Genomic DNA, 16,248 nt, shown 5'->3' with positions numbered 1-16,248 from the left:
TCCTCACGATAACATGACACATACGTACATGGTATGATAACCATGGACCTTCATAGTATCCACAACATGAGCCGTTATACTGCAACCCCAGACATATGGAGCACAACATAAAAATCAACCAAGCTGTATGACTGCACAAAAGCCCCAACTATATATTTCATTTTGAATTTGACCCTTGAATTTAAGTCACATCTTTACGCATGCCTGTGATTTATTAAAGGTCGGATGAGATTCAGTTCTTACATTGTTTGGGGAACAGGACCAGTACTGCAAAAAATGGTGATACTGTCCTCACATAATTATGCCAAGAAAGAAAAATTGCTTAGACAGCTCCACTCTACAATAAATTCCTTTAAATATATAGCCAAGTACAGGGCATGTGACTCCTTCCTTGGTCCATTAAAAGTAACCAGTTCCCCACAAACTCACCTTATGTTGGGACAAGTCGTCACTTCATTTTTATTGTGAATTTGTCATTTGAAACAGGAGTTGACTCAAACTGAAGAATTTGCAATAGGGAAGGGACATTCGATTTAAATGCATACACAAATAAAGGGGAACACATAAAATTAACAGATAAAATAATACATAATAAAATAAAAAAGAGAAAATCCTAATACCTTGGTCAATTGAACTGGCATGTTACAGTTTTTCTCGATTGCTTTGATACGCTTAGTGAAACTGGGATCCACTTGACCTTGAGCTTCACCATGCAAATTATTTTAGCACATTTTCATTGGTTGATTTAACACATTTTCATTGGTTTAACTCATTTTTCACTTTTCCTTTTCCTTTTTCAAAACATTTACACAGTTCTCATTCAAAGACGCCATACTCCATCGGAATATTTCTGTGGAAAACATATATTCACAACTAATAGATACTGCTTGCAAACTAATTAACTTGTAATGTCAATATGTGAATCTCCTTTGCACAATTCTTCAATTAGCAATCATTCATTATCCATAAGAGATACCATGTCTGTTCTGTGTTACTATTTTCAAGTATGGATCTAAGGCACATTTACAGTAGAGAAAGTACTGTATATAAGTATGAAGTATATATACTTTTTTGATCCCGTGAGGGAAATTTGGTCTCTCCATTTAACCCAATTGGTGAATTAGTGAAACACACTCAGCACACAGTGAACACAGTGAGGTGAAGCACACACTAATCCCGGCTAACGGCGGCGCTCGGGGAGCAGCGAGGGGTTAGGTGCCTTGCTCAAGGGCACTTCAGCCACGGCCCACTGGTCGGGGCTCGAACCGGCAACCCTCCGGTTACAAGTCCAGAGTGCTAACCAGTGGGCCACGGCTGCCCCATTTGTATTAGTATTGCCTATTTGGTGAAGATAACAGTACAAAAGCTGACAAGTGTAAGTGTTTACTATACAATAGGTCTATTTCAATGAAAAATGACAAGTTGTAGTTCAGTGTATGAAATGTGTCTTGTCCAGGTGCTTACTCTCCTACATGTCAATAGCTACATCTTGGGAAGAATGAATACAATTAATTTTTATTCAACACATTTTGTCTTTCCATAGTTTTTCTGATACAAATTCAGAAGAAATGGCTGCCATAGCAAAAATGAAGGCTGCAACTCCTCAATTTGAGAACGGTGTTTTGCATTTTGTTGGGCAGTGTGTAATGACTGATTGAAAGTGAACAGTGATTTGACTATACAAGTTGTGTTGTTTGATGGTAAAATCTGCTTTTGCTGTGTGTTTTAAACATTTTGAGAGTGTTGTCTTTTGCAGGTATAATGTATAATTTTGACCATGAGTGCCACTGTTTCAGTCTCTGTGTTAACTGGTTTGAAAATGTGGAGTTTGAGTTGACTGCTGCATCAAAGCAATCAAGAAAAATCTCTTTGGCAGTCCAGTGATTCAGGCTTTGTCTTGTCAACCAGTACACCACTAGATGGCACTATAAGCCTTTGAAAATGTGAGCCTACAATGAAGTGATGTTTCCTCCCCAAACACTTTGTGTTTAACTCAACAATGAGTATGATCATTTCCATTCATTTATTAATTTCTGATAATTAGAAATATCTCAAAAGAATTGGTAATCAGTTGGTAATTGAACAATTACACACAGTTCTATTCTGTAGCTTGTGCAGCGAATGTATACACCTGTCTGTCTGGCTAATCTGAAGGACATGGCACACAAACATTTTGACTTTTCAGATTTGGGGGCCTTTCCAGGTATCACCCAGTGAACTGGCTGACACAGAAATCTCTCTGTCAGTGGCCACCTTGCTGACCCGCCCATCCCGACACACCAACCTACAGTAGTGTGTCCGTGAAGATGACAGCCTCATGCACAGGAACAAGGTGAAGCCCCCAGCATCCTGAGAGTGACATCATACGTCCTGCCTCAGTGCTGCTCCGCTCACTGCCACCCAGCTCCATCTGCCGATACGATGACACCCATGGGGAGAGAGGGGAGCCAGAATAGCGCTGATACTAGCAACTATAATAACCTAGGCCCAGATCACACTCACTGTTGTCAAGCGAGCCACCTCCAATAGTAGGCCTAGCTATATAATTTCGTCCACTGCAGGGGACAAAGGCCACGGTATAAGAGAGCCTGCCCAGTTAGAGAGCAGATCAAGCGAGACGATAGCATGAGCTGACCTTTCCATTGTGAAGGTGCCATAAAGGACGCGTTTGTCACCGGTTTAAATTGAACTCGGAGGTGGCAGCCTTTATTCGTCCGTAGAGCAGTCCGGGGTTCTCTGACCGACTTTTCATGCCTGATGGACTCTGTTAAAGCAACTTTATTTTTTCATTTCCAAGGGTACATGGACCTTGGGACTTTGGGCAATGCAATGAGCTAAGAGGTCTGGTGCACCACCGGTCTGCCGCGCCAACATGAGCTCAATTTCCCCACTCCAAGTTACACTATCAAGCCACCGCATTTAGACTTCAATGTCCCAGTCAGGCACAGGCAATTTCATTTCTGCTCAGAAGGCAGCCAGCACTGGTGATCTATCATAATAACACCAAAGACATAATTGTAAGCACTGCCTCCCTGAACAATAAGGCATTACTCAGAGAGATTCTGTAACCCCTGCATAGAGTTCCTAAACAAAACCAACTCGTTGCTCGCTGCAAATAGCTGGGGGGTCGACACCAAATGGCCTGGGGAGTCTACTCGAGGCTCAACCGCTCCCTCCCTTTGTGTGGCTGCATGAGCGCTCTAGTTTGTGCTAAGGTCTGCAGCCGTGGCGCTGTCTGTTATTTCTGTGTTGTCATGGATAATTGATGTGCAAGGGGGTCTGCTCTCAGGTGGCAGGGACGGACGGGCGGGCAGATGCGGAGAGGTCACGCTGCTGGCTGGCATTTCCGCCGAACGAAACAACTGACCTGTTATCAGCATCCTCAGTGTCAAAACCCCTTCTCATCTCTCTCCCCAGCACCCCGGCCACTCCACGTCCACCTCTTCCTCCACAAGCCCCTCCTCATCCCTGTGGCCATCTTCTCACAACCGTTGGGTTTCTGGATAGTATTTGGGAATGCTCTTGCTGTGCTATCACCAAGGGCAAAATGAAAAGGGAAGACAATGACTTTTGTCTAAAACCTCTGAAATACATTAAAGCTAGGTGGATGTTTGACTTTAATAGAGGGGAGAGAAAGAGTCTGGTCACAGATCTGGCTGTGATTTTTGAAAAGGTGTCGATGAGCTGTCACAGAGCTCTGATGTAGATTGAGCACCGTTCACTCAGAAGACAGGAGACATGCTTGATGGAGCCTCCACTATGTGTGTGTGTGTCCCCGTGTCTGTCCCAGTGTTTCATTGTAACCTTCTTAAAATGCTTAAAATATATCCCACTTCACTAGTTCCATTTTCTATTTTAATTATTAAGATGCAGTGAATAACTCTCAAAGTAAAAAATAAAAAAAAAGCGTAAGAAAAAGACAGATAATGGTGCACAGTAGAAACTCTACCTCAAAATACTATATTACATTAACCATATCACCCCTCACCCCCACCAACACATGCCTATTTCTTTGGTGTTTGTTTACTAGTGTAGCACAGAACAGGACAATAAACAAGATCCTCCCGCTCTATGTTTTTTTCCCATAGTGTTGCTCTTTAAATATAGTAAAGCCATGGGCGAGAAATGTATGGTGATGATAAACAGGGAACAAGAGAGAGAGAGTGAGGAGATCAAACACAGCATGTTCTCCACTCATAAAACAGTACTGTAGACACACACACACGCACACACCCTCTCTCTCTTGCTCTATCCATCTCTCTCTCTCTCCCTCTTATGGGTATTCTGATCAACAAACAATAGTTGGTAGCAGTGCCGAGGTAACCATGGTATCCTCTGGGGAATTAGAGCACTGTTAATGGGCCCTTCATTCAGCAGCCATTAATATCCTTGGATGGCATTTGTGGTACTGCAGACTAAATTTGTCAACAGTGTGTGTGCAGTGCAGCTCCAAGAAAAAAAATAAAAATAAAAATATATATATATATATAGAGAGAGAGAGAAAAAGAGAGAGAGAGAGAGAGAGAGAGAGAGATAACCACCATTTGTCCGCCACCCAGCTCTGCCTTACCTCTACCTTGTTGTGAGTGACTTGGCCTTTAATTGGTGGTGATGGTGCTCCCCAGTTGGTAGAGAAACACCCCCTGTGCCATGCAGCTTGCTGACAGCTCGGCGCTTTTGTTTGACTCGCCAGCACAAAGGCGAACGGAAAGGTTCGCCTGTCTCCCCGTGTTACTCTGAGACCAGTTGATTACTGCGACTCTCCCCGTCGCCAATTAACAGTTTTCATGGTGAGAGGAGGGAAAGGGAGGCTTCCTTCGATCCTTTTAAGGCCCTCTTGCTTGGTCTTCAAAGACCTAGGACATAACACATGGAATGACAGCTGACTGTAAAAGAGAATGAGAATGTTTGGAACAAAAGTCATATGCATGGAAAATAAGCGGAACAGACAGGCATCAACCAAAGAAACAAAGAAACAATAATAGAGGAGAATAAAGGCAACACAAGGTGCAGAATATGACAATAATGGAGAAAATTAAAGTTTGAATTTATGTCAATGCGCGAACATTAAGGTTATAATTGGAGATGCAACCAGGCTTGGTCTCCATGGCAGACTGACTCTCAGGGTGACTGCTTCTGCTGCTAGGCAACTGCAATGGCAGTATGTATGACTTCTCACATGACAACACTTTCTCAGCAGGCAATTAGATGGAGTCAGCGATGTTCAACAATCTCCCAAGGGCACAATGCATATGGATGTTGTTTTCATGAGGACGACCGGGTGGAAGTTAACAGGAATTATGCACATGTTACAGTTACCCATTAGTGGATAACAGGGACATGTCTAATCACATGAGCCTTCATTTATCTGACATGATACATTCACTGACTAATTTAGCAATCTTTTCAGTCAATAGTTTCATTTTGTAATGTGAAAAACAATTAAGTAGAGATACAAACAGAAAGCCTACAAATACTTTTTATTTCACTTTTATTTCGATAGCATAGCAAATTGCCTTAGACTGTCTGACTAGCAGACCTGGACTTGCAGGGACAGAGCACAGTAAGTGAAGCTCTTAACCTTGACACTTAACTTCAGTGCTGTAATGAGAATATGGTGCATCTGTCATATCATAAAGCACAGGCTATTTCCCAGAACCACCCTGGGCAGGTTACTGCAGACAGCTTTAGGTGGCAAAGGGCCCAATCAATCCATGGACACATCTCCCTGATGAGAGCAAAAGAGAGACAGAGACAGAGACAGAGAGAGAGAGAGAAAGAGGAACATAGAAAAAAAGATGGGGAGTGGAAGAAAAGAAGGGATGGGGAAGATAGAAAGAAGAGAGAAAATGAGAGTGAAGGAAGCTAATAAAAGAGAGAAGAAAAACTGTAATCACACATTTGAGGATGTTATTGTTTTAAATGATGAAAGCCATGCTGATTACACACTGTTTTCCTGCAGCTGTGGTGAGAGAAGTGAAGTGAAGAGAAGTTTGTGTGTGTGTTTGTATGAGTATGTGTATGTGTGTGTGTGTGTGTGTGTGTGTGCTGGCCTCAGGGTAGTGTGACCAGAGAGGCGTCCCTCAGCACTGTACACCACAGGCATACCTCTGACCTCGCCCACACCAGCTACTGCTGTTGGAGAAGAGCAAACAGATTATCTGATTGCAGATTTAATGTGGCATGTCAATATGGGATGTATTTTCACTTGCCAAGAAAGCAACAGTATCTCTGTGTGATAGAACTATCAGTAGAGTTAATAAGACCTGATAAATGGGCGCAGGCTACGCTAGCATCGTGCAGAAGGCTATATAGTGCTGTCAAGTTTCCGAGCTCCCTGAAGCCAAAGGAATGGGTGTACGCCGAGTTGACAGGCAGTCGACTGATATAATGAACACATGGAGGAACCCCATGAAGTATGATGTCTACCATGGCAATCAAAACGAAGGATGGGTCTGCTCATTTAGTTTCATGGGAGGTGTTATGCTAATCAAATTGGAACTCCATTCATAGCTCAATTTAAAACAAAAATTACTCAAAATAAAATGAATGAGGATCTTGGGTTCTGGTTAGTAGCCTAAAGGATGGCTTTTAGAACCCAATTACAGACAGTATTTATGACAAGGATTGCTTTATGACATGATGATTAAATACAATAATCTATACAAGTCTAAGATGTCTTACTATAAAGTATATGGCTGTCACTCAGTGAGTTAGAGAAAGTTTGAAAGTATAATAATGATGGAAGTTCAAAACAGTGTTTCTAAGCATTCCATTGTTTTCCATTTGTGTGTAGCAAGTGCATGTGTGGGTGTAATGATAATTTCCGAACTTGAATTATCACTGGAGCTGGTTTGGGAATGTGACCACTGTGGGGCATCAGCAAGAATGCACAAATCAAATCATCATGCTTATTATGCCAGAGAGTATGGATCTGATTCTATAATACAGTGTGTGTGTGTGTGTGTGTGTGTGTGTGTGTGTGTGTGTGTGTTTGTTTGATTGTTGAAAACGGAAATAAACACTCATTAGGACAAAGACACAATGACATTCATGCAAAACCTCAGAAATGCTAGTGCTGCTAACAATGGCATAAAGCCTAATGATAGCTATAAATTAGCATGGCAGATAGGCATTTGAAGCCTGAGCATCCTCTACGCATTCACTGAACACTATCTATCATTACGGAAACTCAATCTTAATCTTAACATCCAAGTAATTTATATGTGTTGAAATGCAATTATAGTCACTGATCATCAGATGTTAGCATTTGGCTAGTGGATTTTGCTAACACAACTTAATGCAGATTAAACACATTTAATACATCAATATCACAAACTAAAACATATATAGGAACGTCACATATTACCAACCGTCACGTATGTCCAATGTATGTGTCACTTAAAATGTATTTCTATACAAACCAAGATGGCGGATTCCTAAAGAAACGCAAGCACCCACATAAGTTTATCTAAATTAGCTATGTACCAAAAATGACATAATACCGTGGCTCGAAGAGCTGCAAACAGTGTTGTAAGGCTGTGTGTACAAATCTGCTTGGAGCTTCAATGGAATTTTGAATTGTGACGACGAGAATTCTCTGGCTAACTGTTGATGTGCAGTGAGAAAGGTTGGGAATAAGTAGGCTACCCACCAGCCCAGCACTAAACTCCGAGCGTGGTAAACAAAATCGGATATTTCAGGCAAGAACCAAACTAGATTTTGTTCAAATCTACACACCTATGGCAAATGTTATTTTGAAGTATTAAAAAAACATCGTTGTTTTAGAATTTTCGAACGAAATGGTTGGTAATTAGCACGTTTACGATACAAGCTTACTTACTATTTTATGAACGCACACTTAGTTAGACTGAGATACCAACCTATTTGTAAATTACTGAAAGGATGCAATCAACTCTAATCCACTTGCCTCTTACAGCCAACATGGCCACCAACACCATGTGCTACTGATAACTAACAAAGGTGGTGTTTAGTCAACAGCGAAAACGATGCAAGCTGTGATATTTTTCTGCGTTTGACCCTGTCATTTAGACACAAACAGAGGTTTTACACGCCCCCCCACAAACGGAGTTTTTAAAAACTCAGATGATCGTTTTTTTGGGGAAAACTCCATTTGCTTGTTTGCGTCTAAACAGGTACAAACATCATTTATGTGATGAGGTGGAGATTTTGTTAGGCAGCTGACATCATAGTAGCCTATGCACAAACTTGCACCTGCGCCGGTTTACACTTTCATTTGGTGATCATGGATGCATTCAGAGTAGCAGTCGCATTTATGTTGGTGCAAACCCTTTTCGTCTGTTTGTATTTGCAAATACAGTTCACAGGTTCAAAAGAGAAAGAGGAAATTATTCATTGCTGTTGTTGCTATTTTCGGGATTCTGATTGGCTAACGTAGGCTTGAGCTTCTCCTTATACTGCCACGTACAGGTTTGGCATGCTCTTGACGGCATATACCCGGGTTAGTGTAAATGAAAACCTTTCTGAAAACTGACAGGTGTGCACAATGTTATTTTTGAAAACGGAGAGGGTGAAATGTCCGTTTATGAAAATAGCTGGCCACGTGTAAACGTAGCAATAGAGGGCATTAATTGGCTGCTTTTTGTACCAAATGGAAGTTTGCATAAGTCTACTATAATGCAGAGGAAACACAATTATAATACACAGAAACCAAGTCCTGTGTCACAGTGGGACTGTGGACACTGTGGACCATAGGCAAGGCAAGAATTAAGGTGTGTGTGTGTGTGTGTGTGTGTTTGTGTTTTTGTTCGTTTGTGTGTATGTATTAGGAGGTCTACATATCCTCTCAGCATGCTTAAGGAACATTGAAGGCCTGCCTCCATATACCTGTGGCGATTTGTCTGCACAGTTGTGAATAACTGCAGGGTTACCTTTTACAGATAAAAAATCAGGTAAAATCAAAATGCCATGAGATACAGGGGCTTAGTGAAAGCACATGCAAGACCCCCTCTCCATGTGAGGCATCGAGCTAAGCGTGGGGTGTGTGCCATAGACGACTGAATACAAATCCAAATGAAAGGGATCCACAGCTGGTCACTGACATATCGCACAGCAACATATGTAAGCAGTCGGTAGCTTTGCCATGGTAACCACATATAATGTGGTATATGCTCAGTGTAACCAAAAACGGTAACACTTTCTATGAAGGTTGTATTTATAACGCCCTATGAATGCATTCATAATGTTTTATAAGGTGTCTATAAAGCATTGTAATGCTCATTATTACCATCTATATGTATTCACAAGTCGTCATAACCAACTTCATGATGCATTATGACAGCTAATTATGAATGATTATAATTTTAATCTGAATAATGCATTATAAATATGTCAAGATCTGCCTACTCACTTGTCAGTTTTATGATGCATCATAACTACTTTGCTTTGTTAAATGCGTATTGTGATGCATAAAGAGTTTTGACATCTACTGTACTGTAGTCTATAGCTATAAGTATATGTAACAAAGTTATAATAATTTATACATCTCCCTATAGCACACAATTATAAACAGCTATGCAATATCATAAGTGTTATTTGTCAGCTCTAAGTAAAGTGACAAGAATATGACCCTATTATTGACAGATATAAGTTCACTGAGTAATTAAAGGGTGCAATGAACTAAGTGCCAGGTCTAGCATCTCTACCCCATATGCACAATATTATAAATGACTATGTTAATGTCATAGGTGTTATTTGTCAGCTTTAGGTAAAGTAGAGCAAATGAGGTGTTGTTATAAATAGATATAAGGTTATTATAAACAAATATGAGGTACAATGAAATGAGAGCCTGGACAGTAAAGACAAAAGGAATGCATTTAGTTCACTTTATTTTCATTTAAACTAACACACATAATCAGACTGATTATCAATTCTCTGAGCACATTACACAAACACAATGAGACAGGCCGAAAAAGTGGCACGACACGATCCTATATTTTGTGGTGGTGGTTATTATTGGAATAAAACTCACAATGCCACTGAAATCTATCTTGGGTCATTATGAAAGATCGTTCGAATCAAAATAGACCTTTGGTTTAAATGAAAACTAGATGTACCGCAGATCGGTACAAAATATGACCGCCGCCCAGTCCAGCACATTTTTTCCACAAAAAGAAATCACGCTGAAAGGCCTATATGATTCTAACTGTCTCACTAAATTGCATTATCCACACTCAATTCTCACTGGTATCTGCTAGACAACAAGTCCCAAAACATGATTAGTTCATAGATTTCACATGTAAAATTCATTTTATACAACCCCACCTCCATCTTGCCTGTTCATAATTCTGAGAAATTCTTGATTGTTTGTGTTATGTTTATGTTATGTGTGTGGGTGTGTGTGTGTGTGAGTGTGTGTGTGTGTGTGTGTGCGTGCTTGTGTGTGTGCCTGCGTATGTGCCTGTGCATGGAAGCGTACATATGTCTACTGTGTGAGTATATGTCATACGTATGATTACTGTGAATGTGTGTGTGTGCGTGTGTATCTGTTTGTGCACATGTGTGCACATGAAATGGGTTAACATGACCCCTGGAGGCAAATATACGGAAAAAAATGGTCATCCTAGGCCCTACAGTTCTCAAGATATTCACAGAGAACTGTGTCTGGCCTACCCTCCTTTCGGGGGGTCCAGTCCAGCGGGGGGGCTACAGATCAAAACGAAAAATGACGGTTCCATGCTATCCATGTGGGGGTACATGCCCACCAAGTTTTGTGTACCCCGGTCTTTCAGTGTCCCGGGAATCCTTGTTGGTGTACGTCACTAAATGTACACATAAATTATTTTATTGTAAGGCCCCCCATGAACGAAAGTACGCAAAACTTGGCATGCATTCGGAGGGTGTCATAATGATCCTACACTTTCAATTTCGTGCAGTTTTGACCATGTCAGCCAGAGATATTGTGATGAAAACACCTACATTTTTGCTTTTTAATTTTTAACTAGGTGGTGCTATACATGAAATAAGTGGTAATGGGATGGGTTGACATGGCCCCTTGAGATCAACATACAAAAAAAAGGTGGACCTCCTAGGCCCTACGGTTCTCGAGATATTCACAGAAAACTGTCTCCGGCCACCTACAGGCCAGTTGGTGTATAGTAACATAAATTAATTTATTGTGTGGCCCCCCATGAACGGAATTCCACGAAACTTGGCGTGCATTCAGAGGGTGTCATAATGATCCTACACTTCCAATTTCGTGCAGTTTTGACTATGTTAGGTCACAGATACCTGCGATTACAACACCTCATTTTTACTTTTTTGTGTTTAACTAGGTGGCGCTATACATGAAATGAGTGGTTATGGAATGGGTTGACATGGCCCCTTGAGATCAACTTACAAAAAAAAAATGGTCCTCCTAAACCTTACGGTTCTCGAGATATTCACAGAAAACTGTGTCTGCCCTACCCTCCTTTCGGGGGGTGCAGTCCAGCGGGGGGGCTACAGATCAAAACGAAAAACGATGGTTCCATGCTATCCTATCCATATGGGGTTACATGCCCACCAAGTTTCGTCTACCCCGGTCTTTCAGTGTCCCGGGCTTCGCTGCGCGGCGGTCATAATAAAGTGAACTAAATGCATTCCTTTTGTCTTTACTGTCCAGGCCCTCATTTCATTGTAGGATAATAGGGTCATATTCTTGTCACTTTACTTAGAGCTGACAAATAACACTTATGATATTGCATAGCTGTTTATAATTGTGTGCTATAGGGAGATGTATAAATTATTATAACTTTGTTACATATACTTATAGCTATATATAGGACTACAGTAGAAGTCAAAACTCTTTATAAATTACTATACGCATTTAACAAAGCAAAGTAGTTATGATGCATCATAAAACTGACAAGTGAGTAGGCAGATCTTGACATATTTATAATGAATTATTCAGATTAAAATTATAATCATTCATAATTAGCTGTTATAATGCATCATGAAGTTGGTTATGACGACTTGTGAATACATATAGATGGTAATAATGAGCATTACAATGCTTTATAGACACCTTATAAAACATTATGAATGCATTCATAGGGCATTATAAATACAACCTTCATAGAAAGTGTTACCCAAAAAACAATTACAAAGCCAAGGGTACTTCTCTCCTGAAAAAGACTTCAAAACCATGCAGTTTTGACCTTTTACTTGAAAGATAGTCTGTGAACCAGCGTAACTACTGTCGCTACTGTCGATATTATCTCATTCCGGCTGCCTGTAAGGTTTTAATGAGATATTTCAAACAGGACTCTGGTCATGCGTTTGTGACCAGACTCTTGTAGTACACAGGTGTTGGTTTACAGGTGCTGGTTTACACAGCTGCTGCTCATACTTGTGTGGTTTTATTGCTGTATTGGATATTTTATTTATTTATTTAATTTATTTATACTTTATTTTACCAGGTGAAGTCCCATCTCTTTTACAAGGGAGCCCTGGGGCAACAAATACACAAGTTACACAAACTTTGACGACAGGTCACTTTTACTTGCCACTGCATCTGTGGATATTCAAGCAAGTGCAAAGGGCAACAGAGCTATTCCATCTGGAGCTAGAGACTGTGTGAAGATATCTTTGCTTACATAGACATCACATAGAGATGTGTGAGTGTGAGTGTGTGTGTGTATGAGTCTTGTATGGGTCTTGCGGCTCCCCGCTGTTCTGTGAAAGCCCCACACTCCGCTGTTCTGTGAAAGCCCCCCCCCCCCCCCCCTGACACATTTACTGCCCTTCTGCCCTTAAAAGCTGCTAAATCACTAGTAGCTCAACAGGCAGGGGCAACTGTGTGGATAATGATGTTTAAGAGCATTCCCCTTCTCTCCCGCATGTTTTAAGGGCCAGTCGATGGCCTGACAAATGAAGTCGTAAAAAGAGACAGTGACAGATAGCCATATTTTTTGAAAGGGGCGGTGCCAGGTATTTGCCAATAGGGCAGAGACGACATCTCATACAGGTTTCAGGCCTGATTTAAAGTGGGTGATGAAGGTGGGCTACAGTAAATGAAAGCCGCAGACTGCACAAATATAAAGAATATTGGGTTGTGTGTGTGTGTGTGTGTGTGTGTGTGTGTGTGTGTGTGTGTGTGTAAGAGAGAGAGAAAGAGAAAGAAAAAGGCACAGAAAGACACAGCGTGACACAAACAGAGAGCATTAGTGTGAGAGTTCCAGTGTGTATAAGGGGATAGAGAGATATCATCTTCAAAATAATAGCTTACTTACAGGAAAATCTGGATCACCAAATGGGTTTATATTTATGCGTGTCAGTGGTAACATAGTTTGACAGCTATCTCTCCTGGAAATAAATAAGACACAACCCTAGTGCCCTAAAACAAAGCTTTCACTGAGCATTATTTACTAAGGCTTTCACTGAGCATAATTTACTAAGGTGTAATGGAAAAAGAAAGACTGATCTTGGAATCATTTCTCATTCTGCATGAAATTGGATTCCCATATCAGTACAGTACAGGGAAAGTCAGAAAAGACTCTCAACAAATGAGCTAGGCCTTTCTTTGAAAAGAAAATATTGACTAACACGTTCCTTACCAATCAGTTTGTCAGTCATTATGACGGTGCCGCTTTGGCCCACCAACAACAGATGATACAGTGTTTGTTGTCAACAATACCATATGCATAACAATAATATAGCATAACAAAATAGACTCCTATCCATTATCGTAAATCAGCATGAGAGTTAACTTATTGATCTCTTTATGGATTGATCAAGCACTTGGGAATCATGTTACAGGGGAAATTGAGAATCACTAGGAATTCTACTTAGCTGGTGTTGTCATGGTAGCTAGTAAGGTAGCACACTGAAATGATAAGCACTTGCAGTAAGCATAGGGCAGCTCTCATTTTAGTTTTCTTTTGCAGTAAAAATAAGCATGCCCATATCAGCAGGTGTCTGTCAACTGGACTATGTCAGAACAAGAATGGCTTTATTTGCCAAGTATGGTAAGACAAACCAGGGATCCGTCTCTATGTGTATGCCACTAATGCTACTGACCTTTTTTGCAGTCAATTACAATGAAGCAGAGAGTGCTATCAGACATGACTGGCAAATGAGAAGAATCCCAGAATATATCTTCTTTGTTAAAAAACACTGCATGCCCCTTGGGGATACTCAAGGGCCAGTGAGTGAGCACATCTGATGCCAACACTACATCTCTTCATCTGCTACTTGATTTCAGTCACGTCTAGTCACGACTGTCCAGCAAAGTTGTGTAAAAGTCCTAAAAAAAACCCTGGCACATTGTTTCACATCATTAAAAACAATGAGTGTTCGTCTTTAGCCGGCCAGTGACTAATGATAGTGGTAGTAATGGCACGGTGGTGCAGTGGCACGTGCAGAGGGTCATTTTGGGATAAAAGGAAACCTCGGCTTGGCTGGGGCTGTTCTGAGGTGGTGGCACACACTCTGGGCGGCTGGCACAGTGCACCACACACATTCATTAGAAACACACTGGAGGGCATGGCCACCGGAGCAGGGGCAATTACCCTGTAATGGATGAACACTTTTGATAGCTTCACACACACACACACACACACACACACACACACACACACATGCATGCACACATACACACACACACACACACACACACACACACACACACACACACACACATACACACACACACACATTCAAACTCAATCATTTCAGCGTCATTGTGAAGGAAATGGATCACACATTTCCTGTTTATGTGGCGAGGTATGCAAATCGTAATTTCTGCATATTACAGCATATGAAAAAGAGCTTCTCAATTTAGAATCAGCAACATCTTGACATGAAAAATCTCACTGCACACAATTGGATAACACTAGACCATGTTTACTCTGAATGATTTCGGACTTCGACGCAATCGGATAACACTACGACCAATGTGTACTGTCCTCCAACGTTGCAGCACTGTCTTTATCAGTTCAGCTGGTTCCCCGAAATGCAAGGGGAAAAAGCAACGTGCATCATTGCTCATTGCATTTTGCTCTTGCGAGAACTCTGGATTTCCAGGGTAATATTTTACATAAATCGGATGAATCGTCTAGGAAAAGTATGTCAAAATTGATCATGTGTCACACCGCACAAAATCCCAAATATCTCACTTCCTGTTGGGTGTTAATGAAACTTGTTCGTCTTTGGTAGTTACACACACCTACCAAATTTGGTGTGCATAGCTGAAATGATATGCCAACCACAGTACGTCAGAATTGTTCATGTGTATTGTCATGTTGTTCATGTGCACATTTCGCACCATAATGAGTGACAACCTGCAATAGACTGGCCCATCAAACAATGTTACACAGACTAATGGAATATTCTTTATAGAATCTTTGCCGTGGTTCTGCTATTTATTTCCAACACGGTATCCAGGGAGTGTACCGCAGCCATGTCTTCCCTATCATCTCCATGCAGAACATGAGGAGGTGTGGGGGGAGAGGTGAGACAGAATCAGGCGTGAACCACGAACTCACACTTCAAGTGTGCGCACTGCGCAGTAGTTGTCAAGCGCCTTTAGCATGCATTATGCATGAAATCTGGGTGTAGACTTCCTGGCCCGTCAGCCAGAGGTACAGTACAGTCAGTCACAAGGCTTTTTGTCCTTGCTCAGACTGGGAGAGAAATCTCGGACGGATCAAAGAATTTAATGAAGGGTCCGGTTTTTAATAATGAACATAGAGGACATCAGCATGTGACTTTTATCTGTCTGATATGCATTGCAGACACCCTGCCACCCCACCCCCCCTTCTCCCTCCCCAAAAATCTCCCACCATCTTTTTCAAATATGAAAGTACTGAATGCACTGATGGTGAACTAAAATGGAATGGAAATAACAGCCAGGCAAAGACTCTGTTCAGTCTCCCACTGACCTTAGCGGTCCCTCAATGTCTCCATAGTTGTATATCTTGTACAGTAAAATAGATGCCATTACAGTGGCACTCTTATTCAAACCAACTGAAATGGAGAAATCTGAGAAATAAACAAACCATAACAGAGACACAGAGTTTGGTTCCAAAGTGCATATTGATATGTTATGTTAATTGTGCATTTCAGGTCATATTAATAAAAGTTGAGTAAAGATAAATCAAACAGCAATAAATAACCCAATTGCAGTTTCACTGAAAAAACCTGGAAAACAATAAAATAATATTTATGAAAATTCATTAAAATGGAGGATATAGCATTTCTGAAACCAAACTCTGTCAAGAGCTTATT

The sequence above is a fragment of the Alosa pseudoharengus genome, unplaced genomic scaffold (genome assembly GCF_046254945.1).
Source record: "Alosa pseudoharengus isolate Yale_2024_CS ecotype anadromous, Long Island Sound unplaced genomic scaffold, YU_APseudo_1.1 YU_APseudo_1.1_scf_5, whole genome shotgun sequence".
NCBI lineage: Eukaryota > Metazoa > Chordata > Actinopteri > Clupeiformes > Clupeidae > Alosa > Alosa pseudoharengus.
The sequence above is the reverse complement of the archived record's forward strand: the minus strand, read 5'-3'. Positions refer to the sequence as shown.